Source organism: Camelus bactrianus, chromosome 23 (assembly GCF_048773025.1).
Source record: "Camelus bactrianus isolate YW-2024 breed Bactrian camel chromosome 23, ASM4877302v1, whole genome shotgun sequence".
Taxonomy (NCBI): Eukaryota; Metazoa; Chordata; class Mammalia; order Artiodactyla; family Camelidae; genus Camelus; species Camelus bactrianus.
In genome coordinates, this window is record NC_133561.1 from 11,332,910 (window position 1) to 11,359,014 (window position 26,105).

Below are 26,105 nucleotides of genomic sequence, written 5' to 3' on the forward strand. Positions count from 1 at the left end.
TCATTTCATGCTACGTAATGGGGGGAAAGTCTGAACTGAGGGGAAAGTCTGAACTAGGGGAAAGTCTAAATTTATAGTACACTTTAAAAGAAATGTAGTTTAGTGCTTTTTAATACATATAGTAACTTCAACTAATTGCCAAAATAAAGTTTGCTCCCTCTGGCTTTAATGAACAGATTAGCAGCAATAGCATTAGCAACACCATTTGCATAAAATTAATTTGCTAAAGCTCTTAAAAATAGTGTTCCAAGTGGCTTAAACATGCTCACTGCCTATTTACACTATTAATTTTCTAAGTAAACCTTTCTTTTTAAGTAGGGCAAAAGTGAACCGTCAGTCCAGCTAAAGTTGAATTACCACCGAAACCTAAAACAATGAAGTCTAGATGAATATGCCTTTCCCATACAAGGCTGGGAAAACATGTCTATGAGGTTAACTCCCAGCAAACCTATCATAGAGAGATTTTGTTAAGCATTGGAGTGACAAGGAAAGGAGACCAGTTCTGAACGTGACCTGGCCTTCCCTTAGTTACAAATGTTTGTTTTCCTAGACTCATTTCTAATTGACTATAAAGTTGCATTAGAATTGATTCCTACACAGTGGATATTATGAGTGAGAAGCATAAACAGAACCGTGTTGAAAAGTTTACTGAAAGAAAGAGTGCAAAACGAAGAATACAGATATAAACCTGATCACATGTTTTCCTCAGTATGGAAATTCTTTACCTGCCCTCTTAAAAATCATGATTACATATATACAGGAAAAAAATCGTGATTTTATATCTACCTATCTATCTATCTATAAAAGTATAGTCAGTTTACAATGTTGTGTCAGTTTCTTGGTGTGCAGCATAATACTTCAGTCATACACGAACATACATATATTAGTTTTCATACTCTTTTTCAACATAAGTTACTACAAGATATTGAATATAGTTCCCTGTGATAATTTTCTGTTTAAATGATGATAGTACTCTCCAAAAATAACCCCCTTAAGTCCAAGGCAACTCCAATTAATATATCAATCGGGTTTGTAAACGCTGTAATTCACCTGAAAGAAAGCAGATGCCAAAGAAAACCCAAGAATTTTTTTAAGTAGAATATTTTCAGGGAAGGGCAGCAACTTATTCTACCTGATCTCAGAATATTTTTTAAAAGTTTAGTAATTAAACACCACAGTATTGGTTCAGGAAAACATAGATCAATGAAATAGCAGAGAGAATTCAGAAACAGATACATGTATACATGGAAACATATAATAGTGGTAGAATTTTAGGTCAACGTGGGAAGAGTTTATCAAAAAATTCTGTTGGAAGGTTAACTATCCACTATTCATTTTAAAAATAAAAAGTTAGATCACTACCTCCATGACTCATAATAATAATTTACAGGTGGACTAAAGAGGTAATGGTTAAAAATAAAAATGTTAGAAGTAAATAAAGGAGGGGGGAAGGTACAGAAGACATTCTAAAACAAGACATAAAATATAAAATCTGAAAAAAAGGGGCAATTTGACTAAATCAAAATTTTAAAACCTCTGTGTAACAAGAAATCATAGCAAAGCTGGAAAAACATATTTACAGTGTGTATAGAATAAAAAGTAATAATATCCAAAATATGTAAAGAATTTCTATGAAGCAATAAAAAGCAAACAGCTCACTAAAACTTAGTCTAAGGCCAGGAACAAGCAACTTACAAGAAAGAAAATTACAAATAACATAACCACATGAAAATATGCTCAAACTCATCAGGAGTCAGGAAAATTGAAAAGAAAACTATCAGTAAAGATCATTTTTTCCACTAATCAAGTGGTCAAAAAAAAAGTCTACATAATGGTGCATGTACAGGGAAAATTTGTTCATTTCTGGCTGGTGGAAGCAATAGAGCTTTTTGGAGGACAAATTGCAAGTATCGATTTAAATTAAATTTTAAAAAACCTCCAACAATTCCAACTCTGATATTTTCCCTAAAGCAACAGTCATACCTGTACCCTAAGAACTATGTAGAAGGATGTCTGTTGGAGCACCTTTATAATAAAATATTGGAATTAACTAAATGTCAGTAGGAGAATGGGTGCATAAATTATGCCCCCTCTGGGAATTTTCATTCATATATACAACATTGTAATTTCAGAAAACTCATTGGAATGTTACATGTTATAGAAGATGGGAAACACCATATATGCCCATTCATTGGAAGATAATAGAATACATTTATATATATCTAAATGAAAATATTATGTATTTGTATGAAAGAATGAGATGTATCTGTGTGTGTTAATATAGAACAAGTTGCAAGATAAATTGCTAATGAAAGCAAAGTTCAGAGGCTGTAGTGAATATTCTAGTTTTCAAAAATATTACATATAATTGTACAATTGTATTATATATAGCTTATATATAGTGTATAATTAGATTATAATTAGATTATACATAATCTTTGCTATGTTTATAAAAATAATCTATATATTATATATGGTATATATGATACCCTACTTACTACACATACATGTGCACACACAAGTGTTTTTAACACAAAACAAAGTATACCATGGATACAATACTATATATAAAGCATATCATATTCATATGTGTATATTCATATTTTAATATGTGTATATATTGTATATTCATAGAATGCCTTTGAATATCTACAAGAGGATTTATATCTGGAGTGAAAGGAAGACTTACTTTCCATCATAGACTTTTTGTTACTGTTTGACATCTTTTTTATCATGTTCACAAACTAATTTTTCAAATAAAACTAGTCACTTACAAATAGAAACCATAGTATTATCCACACTATGAAAAACTATATATAGTTTAAGAGAATAAGGGAAATCTATGTGCAGGGACAAAAATACACCCTCAATACACGGTCAACAGTTGCAAGTGTGTTGGGTAATAGTGCACCTAATTCAAGATTATCAATGTTAAGAGAAGTAAACAAAACGGATTTACATATAGATGTGTTGGTATAAATGTATATATTTATGTATAAAGAAGCAAAAGGGTGCATAAATACTAAATAATGCACTTACAAGTACAGACATACATTTGCAAACACCTAGGGCAGTCTAGCATGGTACACCGTCACCTGCTAACAGTGGTGGCCTCTGCAAACCGGGCTCGATGGGGTGAGATTGAGAAGATGCAATCTCTATATCTTTGGATTTTCTTTTACAATGAGAATACATTCAGGATTGCTTTAGTAATTACACTTTTTAAATTAAAAAAAAAACAGTTAAAATACTAGTTTCAGTTACTTGTCTAGTATTAAAGTGTATGTCTAAAGTTCACTGGGCAAAATTAAATTCCTTGAGTAACCATGGAGTCTTAAACCAGTCTATTAGTAACTCTGTAATTTTGGCCTTTATTTAGTCAATATTTAACCTTTCAGACTCAACTCTCCAGAGAGCCCAGAAATTCAAAACCATCTTAGTTATTCACGCTCTAAAAAGCTAGGCCTATTACTTTCTTCCTTAAAAAGGAGATTAAAACTATATCACACATAGCGTCTTGGCTGAAGGGTAACTCAGCCTCCCTGGTTATACAATGAGTGTGCTTCCCACATTCCTTCGAGGCTTACTTAGGATTCTAAAAGCGATGTCGAGTTTAGTCTTAAGCATCATTTTATTGATAGATGAAGCAGAGGCAGAAAATTTGCTGTAACAGCATAGCAATTCAGATCTCTCTCCCCCATCTCGCTCCCTTTCTCTCTCTTCTTTCATCTCCTGCTGTGACCCCAGGGGAACCAGTCCTTATGGTTTACTTCTTCCACAATGTCACATAAATCGACCCCTACTGTATACAGCTTTGAGTCTGGCTTGCTTCACTTAGTGTAATTCATTTGAAATTCATATATCAGTAATCCCTTCCTTTTCATATCAGAGTAGCATTCTGTTGTATGGATATACCACAGTTTGTTTATCCACTCAGACGATGAATAATTGTGTTGATTTTTGGCTGCTATGAATAAAGCCACCACAAACGTTTAAACGTGCTTTTTCATGTAGACTCACGTTTCTATTTCTCTTGGTGAAAAACCTAAGAGGGCACTTGCTGAGTCGTATAATAAGCCTATGCTTAGTTCTACAGAAAACTGCCATTTGTTTTCCAAAGCAGCTGTACCATTTTACATTCCTACCAGCAATGCATGAGAATTCCAGTAGTTACACTTCCTCGTAAGCACTGGTCAGGTTTTTAAAAAACGGTAATGATCTTAACAAGTGGGTAGTGGTATCTCCTTGAGTTTAATTTCTATTTTCCTAATGACTAATGGGGTTGAGCATCTCTTCATGTATTTCTCAAATAGTCTCAGACGAGGCTCAAGTGTACGTTGCTCAATTGTTGGAGTGAGCGAATTAAGGGACTTCAGCCTGACCTCAGGTGTCAACTGCTGATGCTAACTGAACAGCACATGAGTCTTATCCATCTTTATACCCCTAGCTTCTAGCACTGGGGCTAAACATTCAGTGATCATGCCACTGCAGTGGCCAAATTAATTCATGCTCCCCACTTCCCTGTAAACATGCTGACTGTTGCACTCTCTACCTGGTCTCCTTAAAGGTGTGGGCTACTCTCTAATATCCCTGAATACCCTGACCCTCCCAGCTGAGTTGGATGCTTACCAAGAATTGGTTGTGTCCCTTTCCAAACCTGTGTTATGCAAGTTGCACTTGACATTATAAATAGAAAGTAATTATTATTGTAAAAATGGATTAAATATTAGTCATAAAAAGAGTTCTTTCTAAAAACAAACTGAGTTAATTCTTTGGAAAACTTAACGAAGGCAAGTCACTACAAATGTAGGTTAAAAAGGAGGCAAGATAACATAAAAAGAGTGGATAAAATTGTAAAAATCTAGAAGTTTTCTACACTCAGACTGCATCAAAAGTGTCTAAGTTTTTACAGTATTTTAATGAAACATGAGTCTTGGGGAGGACACTAATGGTGTGATTTATACAGGAAAGACAACATCGAACAGTAGACTAATACCCAAAGAAAGGTTTTAAAATAATAAAATAAAGTTCATTTATTAGTGTCCAATTAGAAATGTTAAATGTTTGTGATAGAACATTTGAAAAATAAAATAATAAGACTAAATATACATTGATAGTCTTATTATCCACAGAGTAAACCACATTTAGCCTTCTGGAACATCTTTTATTAGTTATGACTATTTATGCCATATATACATTATTATATAGTAATTGTTTACTTAACATTAATATATTGTTCATATTGTCAAAGACTCACAAAACTAGTTTTAATGGATTTCTATTATCTTATTATGTAACTATATTACAATTCTCTTACTCAACCTACTGTCAGACATTTAGGAAGCTTTTATTTTTTCACACTAGCAATCATTGTGAATAATGGATTTTTAAAAATATTTTGGAGCTTATCTTTAAGATAGATTCTCTGAAGTGGAATTCACAGATCAACAGAAAAGGACTTAACTAAAGGAAGGGTTTTTTTCTGATTATAAAAATAATTCAGATCTTGTAGGAAATTTGGAAAAATGTAGAAAAATATAAAGAAAGACAACAGAAGGATATGATTTTAATGTCTTTTCTGATAACTAAAAAAATTAAAATATAATTATGGTCATATTGTGTATATAAATATAGTCTTATAGTCTGTTTTAAAATCATTCGTTAAATTATAAGCATTTTCTCATATTATTAAATTTACTTAATTATATATCTTTACTATATGCATTATTAGTATTTTTTATGAGTGTATCACTGTTAACTTACTTATTCCACTACCAATGGACATTTAGGAAGATATTTCTACTTTCTTAATTATAAATAACAATGAAGTGAACATCTTTTTCAACATCTCATTAGTTTCTTAATTTAGCTTCCTAGAGATAAAATAACCAGTGAAATGCTGTTAGTGTTTTTACAGATGTTGCCACAGAATATTCCAGAAAGAAGGGATTAGTGTAGTCTCAGCAACCACCAGTGCATGATTGCAAGTCTGTAAAATGCAAACAGTAACCAGCCTGCGTGTGTCCCACACTAGTCACACCTGGAAGTACTTATGCAAATAACCTAATTCCTTGGCGCTCCATCCCAGGTGTATGAATTCACAACTGTACTCTCCTAGGAAACCGTTCTTTTGTATTTTAAAGAGCCAGTTTATAGTGCCATTGTGTAAAGGGTGGTTTGGAGAAAAATGCAAATGACACACGCATCCTCCACAGAGGTATTTATCATTTCAGCTAATCTGTCGTGATAAACTCTCTTGACTAAACCTTCTGGCTGAGGTGTAAAGGCCCCAGGGGGTCATCGTCATACACCTGTAGGATTCTCTGACTGCTTAAGTATTGATTTATCCATTTGAAATTCCTTCCCATTGATTTATTAGGCCTATACATCTTCTGGTGGCCAGCTTCTGTCTATAAAAGGCGGCTGAAAGGACTGTTTCACTATCATGTATTTTATAGCTCACTGACATTCATTTACTGCCTCTCTTATTTGTCCAATGTTAGTATTAATGCTAATGGGTGTTACAAGTCTGGCCTTGATCTTTGTGCATTCCTGCTAAGTACAGTATAATAAAAAAAAGAAAATTATCAAACTTGCACCAGAAGTGAGAACATTGTGAGCATCACAGTCCCTTAAAATAAAGGAAGAACAGGAATAAAAATGGGTTCATACAAGAGAGAAATGGAACACATCCCTCAGAAGCACTGACCACAAAAACCATTCCAAGTTGTCTTTGCTAAGACAGTGGGAAATCTGAGGTAAAGGACGGGGCCAAAGGAAGAGATTAAGACAGAGTAGCCACATTGGTAAGCATGGCAGAGATTTGCAGGGAAGTCTAGTCAATGACAGGAATCTAATCCCTCTTAGCTCAGGTACGGAAATAGAAGCAGTTGCTTGAAAAAGCAAAGAGGAAGTCTAAGGAGTCATTATTTACATTCACTGCTCTTCAGTCTAGACAGTCAGTGCCTTGAGTGCTGTGGAGACTCTCTTAGTTGGTGCCAGCAGTGGTGGGGTCCATGCAAGCTGAATTTAAATTCAGGACTTCAAAACTCTGTGTCAATTTGGGCAACTGATTCATCCTCCTGTTTCTGAATTTCCAAATCTTCTTCAGTGAGGAAAATAAAGACATTTTGGAACATTGGGCAAAGCACCTGATAAGGGCTGTAAAAGTTCTGGTTACCAATTCCAGCGTGTGTGAAGGTGTGTACTGGGGTGTTTCCCCCCAGAACCACCAAGCAGTTCTTGGACACCTGCTGGGTATCCAACAATTCAACTCAATCTTAATGCTTTCTGCCCAGAGATAGCTTCAGATTCTACACATTAAAGACTCAGGTCCCTTCCCCCTCTACTCCTTCAGAGGCTCGTTGCAAACCCCAGGTTATTATCTGTGCTTCTGACCCATGGGCTGTAGATAGGAGGTTCCAAGGACCCCCTCCCTGGAGTTTGATTAATTTGCTGGAGTGGCTCACAGAACTCAGAGAAACATTTTACTCCCTGGATCACTAGTTTATTGCAAAAGGATACAACTCAGGTACAGCCAAATGGAAGAGAGGCTTAGGGCAAGGTATGGGGAGTGGACATGAAGGTTCCGTGTCCTCTAGGAGTGCACCACTCTCCCCACATCGCCACGTATTCACCAATCTGGAAACTCTCTGAATGCCATTCTTTTGGGGCTTTAGGGAGGCTTCATTACAGAGGCAGGATTGATTAAATCATTGGCCATTTGGGCACCAAACTCAGTCTCCAGTGCTCGCTTGGTTGGTTCCTCTGGTGACCAGCCGCCATCCTTAGGTGACCTAGGGGCATTAGACAAGTCACTTCATTAATATGACAAAAGGCATTTTCATTGCTCTCATCCTTTAGAAAATTTCAAGTATCTTAGGAGCTCTGTGCCAGAAACAGGGACAAAGATCAAATATAGATTTCTTATTGTAAATCACAATACAAATCGTGTCTTAATAATAAGAAGAGATTAGGATACGGACACCTGCAAAGGAAAGACCATGCGAAGAGAGGAAGGAGAAAACAGCCGTCTACAAACCAAAGAGAGAGGCCTCAGAAGAAACCAACGCAGCCGACACCCTGACCTTGACTGCTCGGGCCCAGAGTGGGGAGAAAATTAATTTCTGTTGTTTAAGCCACCCAGTGTGTGGTACTCTGTTACAGAGCCCTAGCAAACCGAGACAGCGCCTGTCACCACTAGGTGCTAAGTAAATCTTAAGCCATGTAGTGACAACACTAGGTGCGCCACTGGAGAGGAAGGCCGGGGTCTGCCCAGCGGTGATTAAGTGAGGTCATTGGCGTAGGGACGGGGTAGCACCACCGTGGGGTCCTGGTCACCCCACACAGGCTCCACTCACGGTTGTCTCCAAAGCTTTTCACCGGTAATCTGCTTTTTTTGCCTTCTGAATACCCTCAGGCCTCGCCTCCCTTTTTGACAACTGCTTAAAAGGCCTGTATCCTGAAGCCACTTCTCAACACCAGTCCCCAGACTTCATTGTCAAAAGGGTCCTCAGTGTGGGGAGAGTATATAGCTCAGGGGTAGAGCGCGTGCACGAGGTTCTGGGTTCGATACCCAGAACCTCCGTTAAAATAAACAAATAAATAAATAAACCTAATTTCCGCTCCCACCAAAAAATCAAATAAAATAAATTCTAAAATAAATAAATAATTTTTTAAGAAGGGTCCTCAGTGTTTCCCCCTCAAGGCAACCCAGTGGCGGAACATACAGACCTTCGCCCACTCTCCACACCAGTCCTACTCGGCAGAAGACACAATAAGAGTATTAGCTTCGATTCCACGTATTTCATTCTTTCTTCCCAGTGATCCTGGGAGCTATATGTAAGATGAGTAGTGTCATTCTTATTTTACATGTTTGAAAAATGGGACTCAGAGAGGTTAAGTGACTTCCTAACATCACACAGCCCCCGTGTGGTACATCCTGTGGGCTCTGGTCATCAGAGACTAAATCTCATGCTCTTTCTATCACAGTACGAAGCAAACTGTAATCTAATTCACTGTCTTTCATTTACTATAATTTACAAATCACAGGCAATGCTGATGAAATTGCTCAGAAAGCTCTATGTGGTATCTGCAACAGACCTAAAAATCACAGTGCAAATGAAAATTGTGCCATATTAAAATTCAACTGGACTTTCAACTATATTGAACCTTGATATCATTATTTGCAGAAAAGAGGAATGACTCAATTCTTAAAATAGTCAAGGTACTGATCTATGAGGGTTATATAAACACACACAGTAGTGACATCATAAAGCTTTAAATGAAATTTGGATAAAGAGAAGTTTATTTTTATTATTTACCATATGCCGATGATTGCTAGTTTCTTTTCTATATTCATGTATTGAATAAATATTTATTGAGCACTTGCTTTGTCCCAGGCATTATTCTAAGTGCTGAGATTATAAATAGTAAACAAACAGGCAACATCCCCTCCTCTTAGGGAACGCCTGTGTTACTTTGTTTTGTATTCAAGTTCCCTGCTATGAGGGCATTTATATTTGGCATTTTACAGAAGAGGAAAAAGAAGTTTTGGGACTTTAGGTATTTTTCCCAAAGGCATCAGCTGGTGAGGGGAAGATTTAGGATTTGAATCCTGTCGCTGACACACCAAAACCCTAAATAATGCACCCAAGGTGCTTCTGTCGGGAAGCCCAAACATGCAGTGCTTGGTCTCAGGATGAGTGCTCAGCCTTAGAACACCATGCAGTTTCTCCGGGGCAGCCACCCGGTGTCCACGCTGTCCTGTCTCCGTGCTCTTGTTCTGGGGTCCTCCCACCCAGCTTTGCTAGACTAACACCTAGAGAAATGTGTGGGGCAAGATTGCAGATGAGGATAAAACTTGGGGGTGAAGTGAGCTGCTGTCAGTGATGGGGACCCCTCCCTCCAAATAACAAAAGGCCTTTCTTTTCCCCTGGGCTGTAACCCAGAAGTCCCCAGGGTCAGTCCTACAGCAAAATTTGGTCTGTTCTCACTCTGAAGCCTTACAACACAGTCCCTCTGTTAGGTTCCCTGGACAGAGTGGACTCGTCTAATCCTTGTACCTCAGGAGGCCAGACACGCCTAATGCCTCCTCTGGCTGGAATTGATATGCCACAGAAATGCAAATCAGCTGAGCCGAGCCTGAAAAAGCCTCCAGGTTCCCGCAGAGGCTGGGTGTTCTGAAACCAGTCCACATTCATCAGCATTTGTAGGGGTGTCTACTGTCAGAATTTTTCTACACGGGTTCAAGTCATGCAGGGCCTTTCCCAGGAGTCTGAGTCTAAATTGTTATTCAGAACGTCCTGAGCTACCTGGCTGCCCCGGCATGCTATGTAAAGGTCCAGAGAGCCAGGGAGTTTTCTTGGTGACACACCTGTGTGAGCTGTGTTTCTCTCTCTATAAAGATTAAAACAGCACCCGCCTGACTGAGGATCTTTGAAACACGTAGCAAGATACATCTGATTGCAGCTCACTTCTGCTGCATCCGGTTAAACGCTTGGTGCTGTCACACATGGCACCAGGCATGGAGGAGCAGCACCGCCCAAGATGCAGGCAAAAGGCTCCTTCCTGCTGTGGCCACAGCCCACCCCAGGTGTGGGGTCTAAGGGGTCACACTGAGTCCACGCCCCTCCCTCTAGACCATGCTCCGGGTACTGAAGACCCCAGAATTGTCTGCCCAGGTGGTCTTGAGTCAAATTTCAGGACCTGCATGAGCTTCTTCCTAGGGTCCAACCTCCTGGGGATGAACGGTAGCACCGAGGTCCTCACCCCTGGGTCCTCAGGATGCTGTTTGTGAAAGAGCCCTGCTTGGATATAGGGCTGTCCCTCTGTGTGTTCCTGAGGTTGCTCACAAGGGGCATCTGAGCTGGGATGGGAAGAGAAGGGGACAGGCCGCAGGCTGGGGGCAATGAGATGGGACCAGCTCTCTCCATATTTCCATGTTCTGGCTGGAGCTCCAAGAAACCTGAGAATGCTACATTTGAAATTGTCCTTCCAAGTTGTTACTGAGGGATACCTGTAAAAGTAAGAGAACAGCATTATTTTTAATAACTTTTAGGTTGATTTATAACTTCTTTTATTGGTTGATTTTAAAATATTTAGACATATGGTATGTGAGCTTCTGCTGGTACCCTTGATCTTGGAAATGTAAGGGGAGGGGGTAGAGGAGGAAGGGAAAAGGTAAACAGTAGTCTCAGACTTTGCTGTCCATAAAAATCTCCTGGGGTGCTTTTAAAGAATCTATTCCAGGCCAAAACCCTTCAGATATTTAGGTTCAATTGGCCTGAGCTGGGACTCAGAAAAGTGCATTGTCACTAATTTCCCAAGTGGTTTTGATAAGAGAGGTCCAACAGCCACTCTTAGTCATAGAACTCCCTGGTGGAATTAATGATTTCACTGACAAAAGACACCCAAGAGAAACATCTAAAGAGCAATTTTGAAGCATTATTTGAGCAAAGTAGAAAACTGATGTTTAGACAAAACCAGAATTAAAATATCTAAAGGAGTATTGTCCCCTACGAAGTAGTCTTCTTGGAGGTTAGACATTATTCTAAGCAGATAGCTATTGCTCAAAACATTTTGACACTGACTTTTTAAAATTGCCTTTGGAGGTGGATTATGAACCACATCAGAAAGCCAATCTCATTATTTCACATCACAGTTTGCATTTGACAAAAAACATTACCCAGAAGGATGATGCATATTACTTAGCAGATTTAGTTTCTATGTTTTCCAAGTCAAATATGTAATAAAAGAAGATCTATTGTATAAACACACCTGTTTATTTCGGCTTCCTTCTGAAACTATCCTAAAGTGGCAATGAAGAAAGAAAAAAAAAGGCATAAATCTTCACAGACAGAGAAAGTGAGAGAGAAGGTTTAGGAGGAAACAGGAATTGGTATTTTAGAAACTGGAAAATGGATGGAGAAATGGCCACTGACTTGGCAGATCCAGGAAAGCGGGAACCTGAGTTGTCATGAGGACAGAGAAGACTGTCTGATTTTACCTCAGGAATTAAAGGCAGCAAGTAACTCAAAGTCGGGAATGCTGGATAGGAATGATAAAAGGAAGATTTGTTGAAACTTTCCTTAAGGAGCAATTCAACCCCCAGATCCCTTCTCCAGCCAGGCAAAAATACTTTGCCACCCCAAGAAGAAGTCCTGAGGACCCTTCTTTGAAATCCCTACCCAGAGAGACTCTGTGTTCTGCAGCACCAGTCTACAAGGCAAGGATGGAAGTTCTCACTAAAAAATGGGCCATTCATTGAAAATATGCTGAACATTGAGACCACAGCTCCCTTTTGCTTGATGACCAAAAGGCAGACCTTGGCCCACCAGGCAGGAGACTGAGGAATATGAGCAATCCAAGAGAAAAGACAAAAAAAAAAAGAGTATGTAATTAAGGATCCCCAGTGAAATGGCCTTGTTCCCACTGGGTCACCCTATGGCCCACCAACCAACAAGCCCCAAGAGGCCTCCAATGAGCTGCCTAGTGGTTCACTCTGAAATATAAACAGGCCGCTAGGGGATCACCAGACATATGAGAAAAGTCTACAGGAAAGGCAGAGACTAATCACAAGGAAAGTGGAAAGAAGAGAGGCAATGCAGGGAACAGGAAAAAACTATAAAACATATGAAGCCATTTTCAAAATTCTACAGCTAATATCCCCAGAAAGATTAGAGAAGATATTTTAAAGACACACACACACGCAGGGTGCTATCAAAAGAAAAAAAAGAATGCTTGTAAATATCAAAGGAATGTAAAAATCTGATGGAACAAATATAAGATAAAGTTCAGTAAATCTCCCCACACAGGCCCTATGACAGGAGCATTCCTGGTGTGTAAGGGGTCTGTTAACCATGCAAGTGAAGATGTAGAGGAGGGTGTCGAATTGATTGGTCTGGGACTACAGGTGGCATACAATGATAGGTGACAGGAAGGCCACATTAGTTCCAGAGGTGACAACAGTAAGAGGGTCACCATTCATGCTGTCTCTTGAAAGTGAAGAAGCATTTTCTAGAAGATCCTACTCAACTTTCCCTTATATCACATTGGCCAGAATTGGCCATGCCTGCACCATGCCTGCACCATGACTGCCTCAGACCACAAGACTTGCCCCAGTGGAGCTGAGGCCAGTCTGCCTGCAGCACATGGCTAGGCAGAGGAAGAATGGTGTAGACTGTTGAACAAAACAGGGGTGGACACAATGAGGCTGGTGTAACAGGGACTGTAACACAAGGCAGCCATGAAGAATGGAGTCATGGAATCAACATGGTCTGCTCCACGGTGTGAGGTGAATGTTGTCCATGAAAATTCAGCAATTAATCTAGCTTGATGTTTGATTTGATGGTAACTTTAGGATAAGTTATGAATTTTTATGGAACTTAAGAAGATCCATCCTTACACAATTTCAATTTGAACCATTCTTACTAAGCCCTGTTTTGTTTTGTTTTTTTTTAGCCACAGCTTAACTCATCTGTAATTTTATCTTTTCCTCTGTCTCGATCCTTGCCCACTGAAGATTTTCAGAAATCACATGTAGCCCAGAGATGAAACCCTTCTGAACTCCTGTCTTGTCCACCACAGCCAGGGATTTGTAGGCAGAGGGACGGCATTGACCCTACATCTTGGGGCAGGAGTAATTAAGAAATGTCAAGGGTCAAGGAGTGGAAATCAGTTCAAGCCCAACTGAAGCATTTAGCTGTTTTACTGCTGCATCCTTTTAGGTCTTTTTCTGCTTATAAATATTAATTTAAAGACTCCCAACAAGGACAGTAAACGGATTTCGGCATAAAACTTCCTGTTGGGGTGATTTATATCCAATAAAAGGAGAGCAGGGTAGAGAGAGCCTGCTTCGCTAAGTTTATGATCGACAGTGAAATAGTACCATCAAAATAAAAAGGCTCTCAGTCTGCCGTCGGCTGTGTGGGTGTCTCCCTTCTTAATAGGCAGCATGCGAGACTTGTATTGTTTGCTTCTACCAGGCGCCTTGCCCTGTTGAGGAGAAGTTCCACTGCACTGCTAATTGAACTTGTACAGATTTATAGGCTCCAGGCCTGTGCCTGAGAGAGATTATTAGGACTTAAAAGATAATAGCGCCAGCAAGAAAATTAAAACTGCTTTCACCACTTATATTTCAATGGCGCATAACTTCTACCCTTTATACATCCTGCGATGGACCAAGAATCTGTTTGAAAGAAGATCTAAGAGTCCATGCGGGAGGGATTAAGCCCCAGGGAACTAGCTGCCATCTTGCCCTGCGCTCGGCCCAGTGCTCCTGGGGACCCACCCGTGCGAACCTGAAAGCAATGTTTCAGTAAAACTCCTTCCGAGGTTAACAACTTGGCACGTCTAGATGATCCCTGCTGGGAGAATGGTTCCTGTTGGGAGACACTCCTCCATGGACCTTTCACGAGTTTGTACATCTTGAGATCAGAGGCACTCTGTTTTCTCACGTTGTACAGCGAACAGCCTTGGGGGAGAGAGAGAAGGTGTCCCTCCGGAGCAAAGGGCATGTTTGAAACTCCAAATTCTTCTCCCCTAATGTGACCCACTGTGTGTCCAGGGGCCATATTGCCTTGTGAGAATTAGGACTTAGGGGCCTGGAGCAGCTGCCACACTCCAGCTTCCGCTTTTGCCATTGGTAACACAACCCTTTGCCTCTGATCCAGGAGTCCCATGTTTTCTAGCGTCCAGGAGAGGCTAACTTCTTCGCTTACAAATAGGTAAAACTTCAGACCCTTCACAGTTTGTGAAAGTCACCAGAAATGTGGACTCAGAAAAACAATTTATTTAATTTTTCAAATAAGGAGACTACTGCCTACCTGAAACCATAATAATGTCACTATCTCCTGCATTCCACATCCAAGAAGGTACAATTTTCCTTCGGCCATAACCAATGAGAAGCTATAATGATGGTTGGATGATGGTTGGTAGGGAGGGTTACTGAGAAAACTTCCTTTCTTGAATTTCTGGGAAAAAATCCTCAGCCTCCTGCCCCCCCCCCCAAAAAACCCAAAGCAAAACAACAACAACAAAAAAAGCAAGATGAACTAAATGATCAGGTGACCAATTAATGTCTATTTCAGCTCTTCACCTTACAGTTTTATTTAAATGTTAAGAAATATTTATGGTAGAAGCACCAACAGACTACTGTTTACAGTTTAGAAATACAGGTTTCCACAACAACACATAACTCAAGAATACTTTTAACACAATTTCCTGAAATTCATGTACTTTCTGGATAGCTAAAGCTAAGGTCTTTGGTAATGTCTTCTTGTCTCTTTATTTCTATTATTTCTTTGTTTACTATTGCAAAGCACTGTTTAAGTGCTTGTAGGTGGAAGAACAACAGAAAATAAAACAATCCATGCTCCCAATCTATCAAGAAAGACACACACACATGAGTCAAATCCATGAAGGAGAAAGAAGAGGGTAGAGGGACCAGGTGAGGGTTCAACATGGGTATGGCTGACCTCGAGATTTTAAATGGGAATGTCCATTGGAACATATTATCTGAAAACTCCACTCCAGTGTCTGGTCAATAACGTAAGGTGAGGGCCAAGACATATGAAGTTGTTTCTTTGTGTCTAGATGACTAGAAAAAATGGATTTGTACAGGGCTAATTGCATGTCTATTGGACGTCACCAAACACTGTTAGTTTAAGTCTTACAACTTCCAACATTAAGACAGTCTAACTTTTTTTTAGACTGTTGCTGACTTGGTTGTACTATAAAAGTATATTTTCACTCTTGCTTCTCACAATCTTATAATCTAACTTTGGGTTTGTCCTGCAATCCAATGGGGTTATTGGGATCCAATAAGTTTGGTCCATCAAGAACTTTTTGCTGGCTCCACTAAAGAAAGAAGCTGGAAGTCATACAAAGGAATACATAAAACGTTATGCCCATTCTCCTTTTGTCCCCAGGTAAATAGATGAACATTCTCCCTCTCTTTTACTGTCCTGACCCCCAGATTATGTGTGAAGAAAGATAATGCCCTTAGCCAAGTTTTCTCCCATTCACATCTTCAGAGATCAGAGTATTGTTCCTTTTAGACCATTAAGGGGAGAAGTAAGTTGAACGTGATCTCTTTTAAATGGACAAGGATCGGATTTCTAAAAGGAGAGGGAGACTGATAGAGCCCATGATCAAAAATGTTGAGGTTACCTGAAGTTCCCTTGGACATCACTCCAAAATTTAAAAATAATGGAGACGTCTGTGTGGAAGCAAAGCCTGAATGAGGATAGACATTTTTAAAGAGAACAGTATGGCTGAACAAAGCTTTGATGATGGAATTAACATGAAACAAAGGCCCTCTGAGGAAGATCAGTCTGAAAAGAAATGAAGAATACATAAAACTTTGTTTAATTTATGGAATTTATATGCTGCTGACCAGTAAGTATAAAGTTCCATTCCCTCGGTCCTCACTATCACTCATGTATTACTTGTCAGTAAATGCGATGCACTCGGAACATAACAGCTACGGTAATATTTCTGTTCCCACTGCAGCTTTACTGCACCCGTGAAACTCTGTAATCTTTAAATTCCCTCACTGTTAACATCTGCTGAAACATTATTGGTCCCAGCATAGCCAAGCTGCTCTGAAATTACATTTAGCAGAGTAGTTAAGGCTAACAGTATAATTCTCGATGCAACCGTGTTTGAAAAGATCTTTGTAACTGGCACAGTGATCATGCTTCCGATAGGTTTTATTTCTTTCATATCTGTTTTGTATCACAGTTTCATTGGCTCAGAGCGTGCCTTTTTGGAGCAGATTTTATTTACAGTGTTCAGGAAACACCAGATTACATATATTACATTCCGATTTCTTTTTTATTCCATAGCCTAAGCTCACTTTTTCGAGTGCTTTTTTTTTAATGAAATATTTCTTTGCAAGATATGATTACAAGCATGTAGTGGTTTGAAGAAGGAAATTAATCAAGCTTCTGTTAAATGAAGATAATTTATCACTCTGTTAAGGTACTTCGAATATTTTAAATCCAAAAGGTCCTACACATAAGCAAAATAAGCAAGTTGCTTAAATCTCTTGTTAAAGAGGATACATTCACTCTATAATCATAAAGTTGTTTATTATTAAAAAAACACTTTGCCTTGAGAAAAGATCTTTATTATAACCCCACGAATATAAACATTGCATTGACATTATTTTAAAATTAATGGATCAATATATTTATATCAATGTATTTTTTATATGAACTCAATTATTTACATTTAGGATGATGGAACATGATGTGTAAACTGTGATCATTTATCTAATCTAGTAAATGTCTTACTAGAGGGCATGGTAAATATGAAAGGTTTCTCTTCCCCAAAGAATGTTCTTCTTTCCTTGTTCCGGAAGGAAAATACTAAATTTTTTATTGAATTTCATCCTGAAGTAAAAATATAGATTCATACTTTAATATTAAGAAAAATCAGAAAAATTTATCAAGTTTTCATCTTTTTGAGGGCAGGAAATAGTCTTACTAGCAAAGTATAGAGAGCAGTATTTTAAAGCAAGTGAGTCAAACTTCTGAAGATGTGAAGGAAGAAAGTCTGTGCTCAAGAATGTTCATAGTTAACTTTAACAAAATTTCACATAACTGTCCTCAGATGAGCGAGATGTTTGCCAAAGCTGATGCCGTAAATTATAGTCAACAATAATAATTATATAAACTGTATTACTATATGCCATCTCTTGAATGTTTCTATATTTGTGGCATGTGTCTGTCCGGATCAAAGGGTGGACTGTACTCTTAGCTGTTCCTGCAGGATCTATGTCAGGGTATAAGCAAGATTAAGCCTTTTCTAATAGAAAGGTGTTGGATTTATCGCTGCCCCCACAGCCCCATCCCAGGAATCCTCATCCTCTCTGGGTTTCTTATTCCCTACGCCAAGAGCAGTTACAGCTATTGTTCAGAAACCCTGTGACTAGAAGTACTTTCCTTCGCACTAGTGCCCTCTACTTGCTGGCCAGACTCTTAATCTCTTTATTCAGTCTCACTCTGACTAGATTTCTGGGCCTTGGCTGGATTTCTGCCTGTAGTCCAGACCTACCGCTCACGTGTGAGCAGAGAAGGTGTCCCATCTCCAAGCAGAGAATGCCTGCCACACTCCTGTTTGCAGGTACCGACTCTCAGCCTCCTTCCTTGCTCGTATGCACTCTGTATCCAGATTCTAGACCTCTGATTCTCCTCTGATCATTGGCTTCTCTCCTTGAGCCTAAAACACTCCCACGCCAGCTTTTATTCTATCTTTCTACTTCTTACTTTCGGCTCCCCAAATCCAAACCTCTTTCCCTGCATCGACTCTCCAAGGTTGAGGAGATCAAAATATTTTTCTTTTAGAGTATTTGGTTGCCTTTCATAGCAAATACACAGATTTGTAATAAAAACTCTACACAGAAAGAAACAGAAGAAATTCTTAGGTTTTAAAACATATTCACAAAGTAATTTACCAGACAGTGCTAAATGTTATATTATCATTGAATGTTTGCCTTTATCCTGCTCATCTCCTAACCTTGTACAAGAATATGCATGTAAGAAATCTCATATTTGAGATCTAAGTGGTACCTGATTAATGAACAGCAGTGAATTATAACTTGCCAGCTGGTTTTCCAACATTCAGCCGTAATAATAATCTGAATTCATATCTCCTTTTTCTCCTTCCTTTTCCTCATCATTACCATAAAACCAGAGCATATGGAATGCTGTTATTAAGGCAAGGTGAAATCTATGGAAAACAGAAAAGGGAGACAGAAGGTTATTTAAAACCATTGCCTTGGTGTGTGTGTGTGTGTGTGTGTGTGTGTGTGTGTGAGTGTGTGTGAGAGAGAGAGAGAGAGAGAGAGAGATTTCTCTGTTTCTCCTTCATCTTCTTCAAGACTCGTCACCCACAATGCATAAAAGGTGCTCAATCATGTGACCTAAAGAGCCATAGTAGAAACCATTATCATTGCCTTCAGTTGCCTTCTTTGAAATTCCTTCCCAGCCTATCGCCCCTGTGGGGGGGGGGGGGGGCTTCGGCAGCCCTGTTTACACCTTTCTCTGGCTTCAGCTGGTGGCACTAGAAGTAGGTACGTGACCCCGAGGGTAACCAGTATCTAGCTTAAACTGAGCCAATCGGATTTAGCTGTTTGTTTTCTTTTTCACTCCTTTCTCTTTCCCTCTCTCCAATTAAGATACTTAAAACTGGAATGAAAATGTCATTTAGATTTGAGGTTACCGTTGGAGCCACAACAAACTAGAATATGGCAGGTTAAGTAAGCGGAAACCAAAGCCTTGCAGGAGAAATTAGTGGAGACAATAACGGCATGGGTAAGCAGCAAGAAGCAGAGAAAATAAACCACGCGGCTCTAGAGAAAAAGATTCATGCTATATGGCAGAGTTAATAGGACTTATGAAGGATCAAATATGGGGTGTGAGAAAAAGAAAATGAAGACTTCTTAAAAAAAAATAGCTGACCGTCATTCCTTCAACAATCATCTGAATTCAGTCTTTAATAAAATGCTGCCACAAATTCTATTTGCTAATTTAGCAAATATATATGGAGCACCAACTTTATATTTGGTAATCTACTAACCCTTGGATAGGAGGCAGAAAATAAGCCAGAGTCTCAGGCCTCAAGAACTGTAAGTCTTACTGGAAGAGACGAATAATCCATTACAGCACAGTGAGGGAAAAGCGTATTGCACAGAGAAGCATCTAACCCAACTGCTTCCCGTGAGAAGGCTAGAGGGAAAGGAAGCATGTGGAATAGCCAGAGAGAGTGACGTGGGAGAGCATCCCAGGGAGAAGGAATCATGTGTGTCCTCCTAGGACTTGCAATTTGTTCTGCTTTTTAATGGAATTTAAATGCAGTAGTTGGAAAGTCATGTAAGCAGCTAAAATGTGGTATGGTGGACTTTCTCTTTAAGTGCGTAAGGAATTCTGAATAAAGTGATTATTGTGAGGGTCCTATGAACCTCAGTGTTGAGAACAGAGTTGAAGGATGAGCAGAAATTGAATTGGTGGAGAAAAAGGACAAAGAGAGACACATGCATTGATCTCAAGGGGTCTGAAATTCAAATGAGATAGCATTTGTTTCCTACTAAAAGTTTTCAGTGATTCTCCATCATCTCCATATTATAGTGAGAGTGAAATTCCCAGAATGCCTCCTTGACTCTTAACCTTAACCTTCACAGCTCGTGGTACCTCTGCTCCAACCCGTCTTCACTCTGTGGACTTTCTTGGTATCTCTTTCTCCCAGATAGAATCTCCTTGACAGTTATCTCTTTATCCTCCCTCTCCATCCAATACACACACCTGTGATGGAATCTAGAAGACTCCATTGTACTTATTTCTTTAAAATCCAGGGAGGAGGACAGAGCTCAGTGGCAGAGTGTGTGCTTAGCATATATGAGGTCCTGGGTTCTATCCCTGGTACCTCCATTAAAATAAATAAATAAATAAATAAATAAATAAATAAATAAACCTAATTACCTACCCCCCCAAAAAATTAAAAAAAACAAGAAAACAAAAAAAAAATTTTTTTTTAATTTGTCTCCATGGCTACACTTTTTAAAGCCTCTTGAGATGTGGGATCAAGCTTAACGTAAAGTCTGCAGGCTGGTAGTGTGTCTTGTGGATAAATCAAAACTCTTAGAAATGGCACTCTGGTTCCACTAGGTCAGCGGATGAGCTCTTGTCTCATACCCTACAAAGGAATATTGCATATATTGGCTTATGGATAACACTTGTATAAACACTTGGAAAATGACTCAATGCTAATTCTTTCATCCTTCTCTTCTTCTGTTGCTTCCTCTTCAGTATTTTCCTATCATCTTTCACTTAGAGAGGAAACTTTCGTGGAGGAAAAGAACAACATTCAGACAGGAGAGTTTCCCATTCTAAATATACTGAAGTAAGGCAAGGCAGTTGTTTTAAACTGGTAGTAACTTGGGGCCGCTTGTAGATTTGAGTTATTCATGTTATCTCCAAGTGTGAATTATTTTTAATCACTTGAAGTTTTACTACATCTGTTTACATCTCTATTTGACTCTTTAAAATTAGTCTCTTAGTGCAATTGCCTTGGGACAAAATACAGAATCCAAGTGTCAATTAATAAGCAAATACAAATACAGTCAAGACAAAAATAGCATCAGGGTAAAATATTGTGCTTAATAACAAGTGAAGATATTTCATACAGAGAGAGTTGGTGAAATTCAGAGTTATGATGAGGATTGTCAGAAGTAAGTAGAGCTTCTGTGTGCAACATACAATCCCTTTCCATGGGCACTTGATGTGAATTTCTCAGTATATTTTCCAAGTTAAAATTTTTGAATGGGATGAACAAGAGTATTCAATTTTAAGGCTGTTGATTCTTGACTAATTCACTGATTAAATGAAAGTTCCCCAGGAGAAGGAATGTTGGCAATTATGACTCTCACTTCAAGTCAGTGTTTCCACTATTATGTCATTCCATTATCTGCAGAATCCTCAGTCTTGTATTCTTTCATTCAGAAGATTTTTATTTTGAGTCCCTACTCAAAGACAGAAAGAAAGAATACAGAACAAATGAACAGAATATTTTCTTTGCACTTAAGAATCCCAGGCTCGTTGGTAAATGGTCTGTAGTCTTCCTTCAGTTAAGATCTGCTTGACTCCTTGTCCCTTTATAGCTATGACCTTCACAGCTGAAGAAAATAACTGTTGTTTTCAAGAATTTTGGAATAGTTCTGCTGTTAGTGGGAGAAGATTTTAAAAGACCTACCAGTTGTGCAGGGATAACATATCCCATTGAGATGACTGCTGGTTTGACTCAGACCTTATACTTCACTGGACCCGGGAACTGAGTCCTTGTCTCATTCCCCAAACAAAAATCTCTGCTTTAATCCCTCTGTCCACTAGTTCCACTTCACCCAGAGCTGTGGTTCTGACTTGCCTCTCTGAGTCCCTCGAAGCGCGGGAGCACTGCCCGTCCCGGCCTGACTACAGGGTTACCGGCTCTCATTGATGGCTCTTCTACAAGCTGTTTGCCTCTGCTGATTGTCTGCTCTTGTTTTTCCTAGTCCTGGCTTCAGCATAGCCAGGCTACCTTTCTGATGAACCACCTTTGCCCTCATTGTCTGTCCCTGGAACTTTCCAGATCAGCACTCCATCCTGAGTCTCTTTGATCTGCAGGTATGCAGGGCCAGGACTTCCTTTTATTGGGGAGAATGCAGATAGTCCTACAGATGACTGTAGGGAAACATCAAATCAGGCTTGTTGCTGGGAGTACCTTGTGGGTCATGGAGAGATGGCTGGTTCCCTACAAGAGTAGGAATTTGAAGGATCCAAGGTAGTTCGCAGCAATCACTGTCTGCCCTGAATTACATGGTTCTTGATGCCACTGTACGTGTGAGGAAGGGTGATCAAGAGGAAAAATGGAAGGCAGACAGAAAGAAACCATCCGACAACGCTGAAGACCACTTGCTTCTCCAGAGCAGCTTGAATCTTCCTGCCTGGGCTGTCAAGTGAAGAATGTGATTAATGAAGAGATGTCAGAGAGATAATTCTTCCTAGCCAGGAAGAGTGGGAAAGAATTTTTTTTTTAAGAATTATTAGAGGCTGAGTGGAAGGAAAGCAAGAAAAAGAAGCTTGTCGTGGTTGTAAAAGTGCCAAGAAGAAATAGTTGTGCCACCATCAAGCAAAGTTATTGACCCCACCCCACCTGCATCTCCCAACACCTACCCCTTCCTGCTCTTCCGGTGGAGCTGTGAGCTCCCTCCCCTGTTATAAATAGCAGCACAGATGTTGACAGCAAAATGCTCCCTTAATTACCATACAAACTGCTTTACTTGAGTGAACCGTTTAAAGCAGCCTCCAAAGGAAGTTCACTCAAGCAATTCCGCAGATTACAGCTAATGAACAATATTTCCTCGCACCTATTTAGTGCTCATTAAAATGTAAAAGCCTTTCATTTTAAACAGACGCACAATAAATAATTCCTCTCTCCCTCTCTGTCTCTGAGCTGCTCGGATGGAAGCAGGGAGGAGAGGGAGCTGAAGGAGCCGGGCTTGGGGGGCAGGATGGGAGACCGGAAGCAGAGGAGCAGGGATGGGAAAGAGAAAACCCACTAAATAGCTGGGGGCTCATTAATATCCCAGGGAGCCACAGCTTGTCTGGTAGGAGGGATATCTGTGTTTGGAGTTCGACAGACAGATCCTGGGACCCACTCATCCAGCACAGGCAGCCAGCCATGACCGAGGACAGCAGACAAAAGCTACCATGGGCAACACGGGGAGACCGACAGGGACCAGCTCAGGATAGAGCCGGTGGTGGGTAGAGCCCTTCCAAAGTAACAGATTACCAGGGCTGTGTTTCTTTAGACTGTCCTGTGTTTATTTTTCATCCTCATTTATTTTTAGGCCTGAGGTTAGAAGAAGAGTATCAGATAAACCTTGAGAGGCTACTTGTTGCAAGTGGAAACAGAGAGAATCTATAAAATGTTTTTTGTTCTTGCTGCTCCTGTAGGGCCTTATACTGCCGCCTTTGGGATTTTGATCCTAGAGCACAGATTGCACGAAAGATGGAGGCATTCTCTGAGGGATCCGGAAGTGGAGGATGGTGGCAAATAAGGTAGATTTCTGCAGGACGGTGTCCGGTCCTTTTGAGATAAACAGCAAAGGAAAGTGGACCAGGGACTTGACAAAATATATGCCTTGGATGGATTTAAGGAAACTCTGCTTTATATGGGAAAATCTTTTCTCCTTTAACAGAGCTGTTGATCCCAGAGATTGGTGGGACCAAAGTGATGAAATGTGTTTTGTGGTGATGCATGTGGAGGAAGGGGAAAAGCCCAAGGGGAACCTATGTCACCAAATCGGAGCACAAATGAAACTGATGGGTTCATGCGTAACGAACTCTCTCAAACTTCAGTTACCTGGCCAGACCACATGTATAACAAATGGTCAGGACTGACCAAGATGTTTCTTTCTTTTCTTTCCTGTTTAAGCGTTTCTTTTCCCTTCTTCTTTAAAACAATGGGCCAGGGATCTTGATTGCATGAAGGAACATTGTCTTTCTAGCCAAAATTGACAATACACCTTTCAACTTGAAATAACCCTTTCGAGGCAAAAGGGTAACTGAAAGGCGCCAGCTTTTGTTCTAGAAGGCATGCATTTACTACACAAGTACTGAGTGCCCAAATACTATGCCACGTGCCGAGGAAATGAATAAAAGATGTGCCTGCGAGGAACCCACAGACGTGTAAGAAGTCATTATGCTGTTACAGTAGTGTGGACGAGGAGTGCTGTAGAAGCCAGGGCAGGTGGGGGGTCCGGGACTCTGCACGAGACCTTGACATTGCATTCTGCAACGGGCAACACGGTTGTGTTCTCGTTCCAGGGCTGGGCAAATACTTGTTGATTCTTGGGACCATTTCATCCCCCAGTGTTCCAAGCTAAACGTTTCTGAGGATGCAGCGGGCAGTGTTGGGGGGAGAAAGATGCCAGGGTACACTTGGATCTGTTCCTGTGACAGGAAGAAGGCACAGGGAAAAAAGAATTAAGGCCGTACTTGGCTTTTAACTAAGGTCATTCGAAAATGGTCTTCAACACCCATCTCATTTGCTTTTTTATGCCTGCCAATTTAGTGTTGTATTCAAAGTGATTAATTAGTTTGTAGTGAAGGTTTATTAGGTAATCTTTCTGTCAATCAGAAATCACTGGAATCTCGGGGCAGAATGAAGAGCACCCAGAAATGTTATAAGGACGGGGAATTTATGTCATTATTATATTCAAAAATAAGCACAATCTTAAAATGTGGAAGTGTACAGAGGAGTTAATGTGGATATGATTAAAGTTGACAAGAGTTACTTGGCCTTTTGAATATTTATGGCTTATTTTCTATTAGGACAAATTTATTTCCAAAGTATGAATCAATCCTTCCCACATTTTTTCTGCACTACTGATTTAAACATAGAGTCTTTTCACTTTTCTTCACATTCAGACCCATAAAAATGTGAGAAACATATTATAACAGAGTAAAATACTTGCTTAAAGCTGTGTTATGCTTAACCAAGGTAAATAGAGGGGATAATAATATGTCTAGGAATCAAAGATATTTCCTCAGCTAAAGATACATTCCCATTACGCTACTCTAGAAGCAGATCCAGGAGCTGCACTTCCTAAATGACAGACTATTATATATATTTTTGTTGTTGTTTTCATTCTATGTATGTAAAATTAATTTTAACTTACTATCATTAAGTAAAATTTTACTCTAATGATATTGCTTCTTTGGCAATCCTTGAAAGTTTGTGTAATTTAAAGAATTTTAGGAAAATCAGTAGTAAAAATCACTACTGAATTTATGTTTCTACAAGAATAATTATATGAGCATAATATACAATGTAAATAGTGAACAGAAGTTGGAAACTATTCTTTTGGGGCTTTTTTCATTCAGACTGTTAGCTGTTTTCCTCTATCTGTAACTCTACCAATTACATAATTAATAGATTTTTTTTCTAACAAATATCAATACAGCAAAAAAAAAAAAAAAAATCTAATGGTGAGAACTCAATAAATACTCAGTATGATTGCTACGGCTTTAACTTTTTTTTTTTTTAACCGACAAAAAGTAACTTTAACCAAAAAGATTTTTTTGAATTAAATTACAAACTGCAATGATGTATTGCTGATAACACTGGGAATATGAAAATTTTTAAAACTAAAATGTCATATGGCTTTTCAGCTTGATTTGTTTTATCTTTTCCAATGTTGTTTTGACTCTTTGAGTTGGTGTACGTTTTGTGGATCTTATGAAACAGATGACCTGAAATATTGCAAAATAAATTTCATCAGAAGAAAGAGCTCTTAGGCTGACAATGGGAACAGCAAAAAAAAAAAAAATTGATAATTGAATTTGAGAATCAAAAACACAAAATAGTCTACTAAACACTACATTGCAATCTTCATTCTGGCGGGCGATGTCTCCTTTTTTCCAGCGCAGTAAGGTCAGCTGTGGTTAGAAAAGGAAAAAGACAACAGGATATGTATGCACAGTGTTTAACTGGTGCAAATCAATAATTCATAGCCAGAATTTTGTTTTTAAATTTTCCAGGTAAGGCCCCACAAATGGTAA

At 39.3% G+C, this 26,105-nt stretch overlaps 1 long non-coding RNA gene across 3 annotated transcripts in view; it reads left to right on the forward strand.

Moving 5' to 3' along the window:
- LOC123614000 (uncharacterized) overlaps positions 1-26,105 on the forward strand; it is a 287,572-nt gene that overhangs the window by 168,265 nt on the left and 93,202 nt on the right. The gene's annotated exons all lie outside the window — the stretch shown is intronic.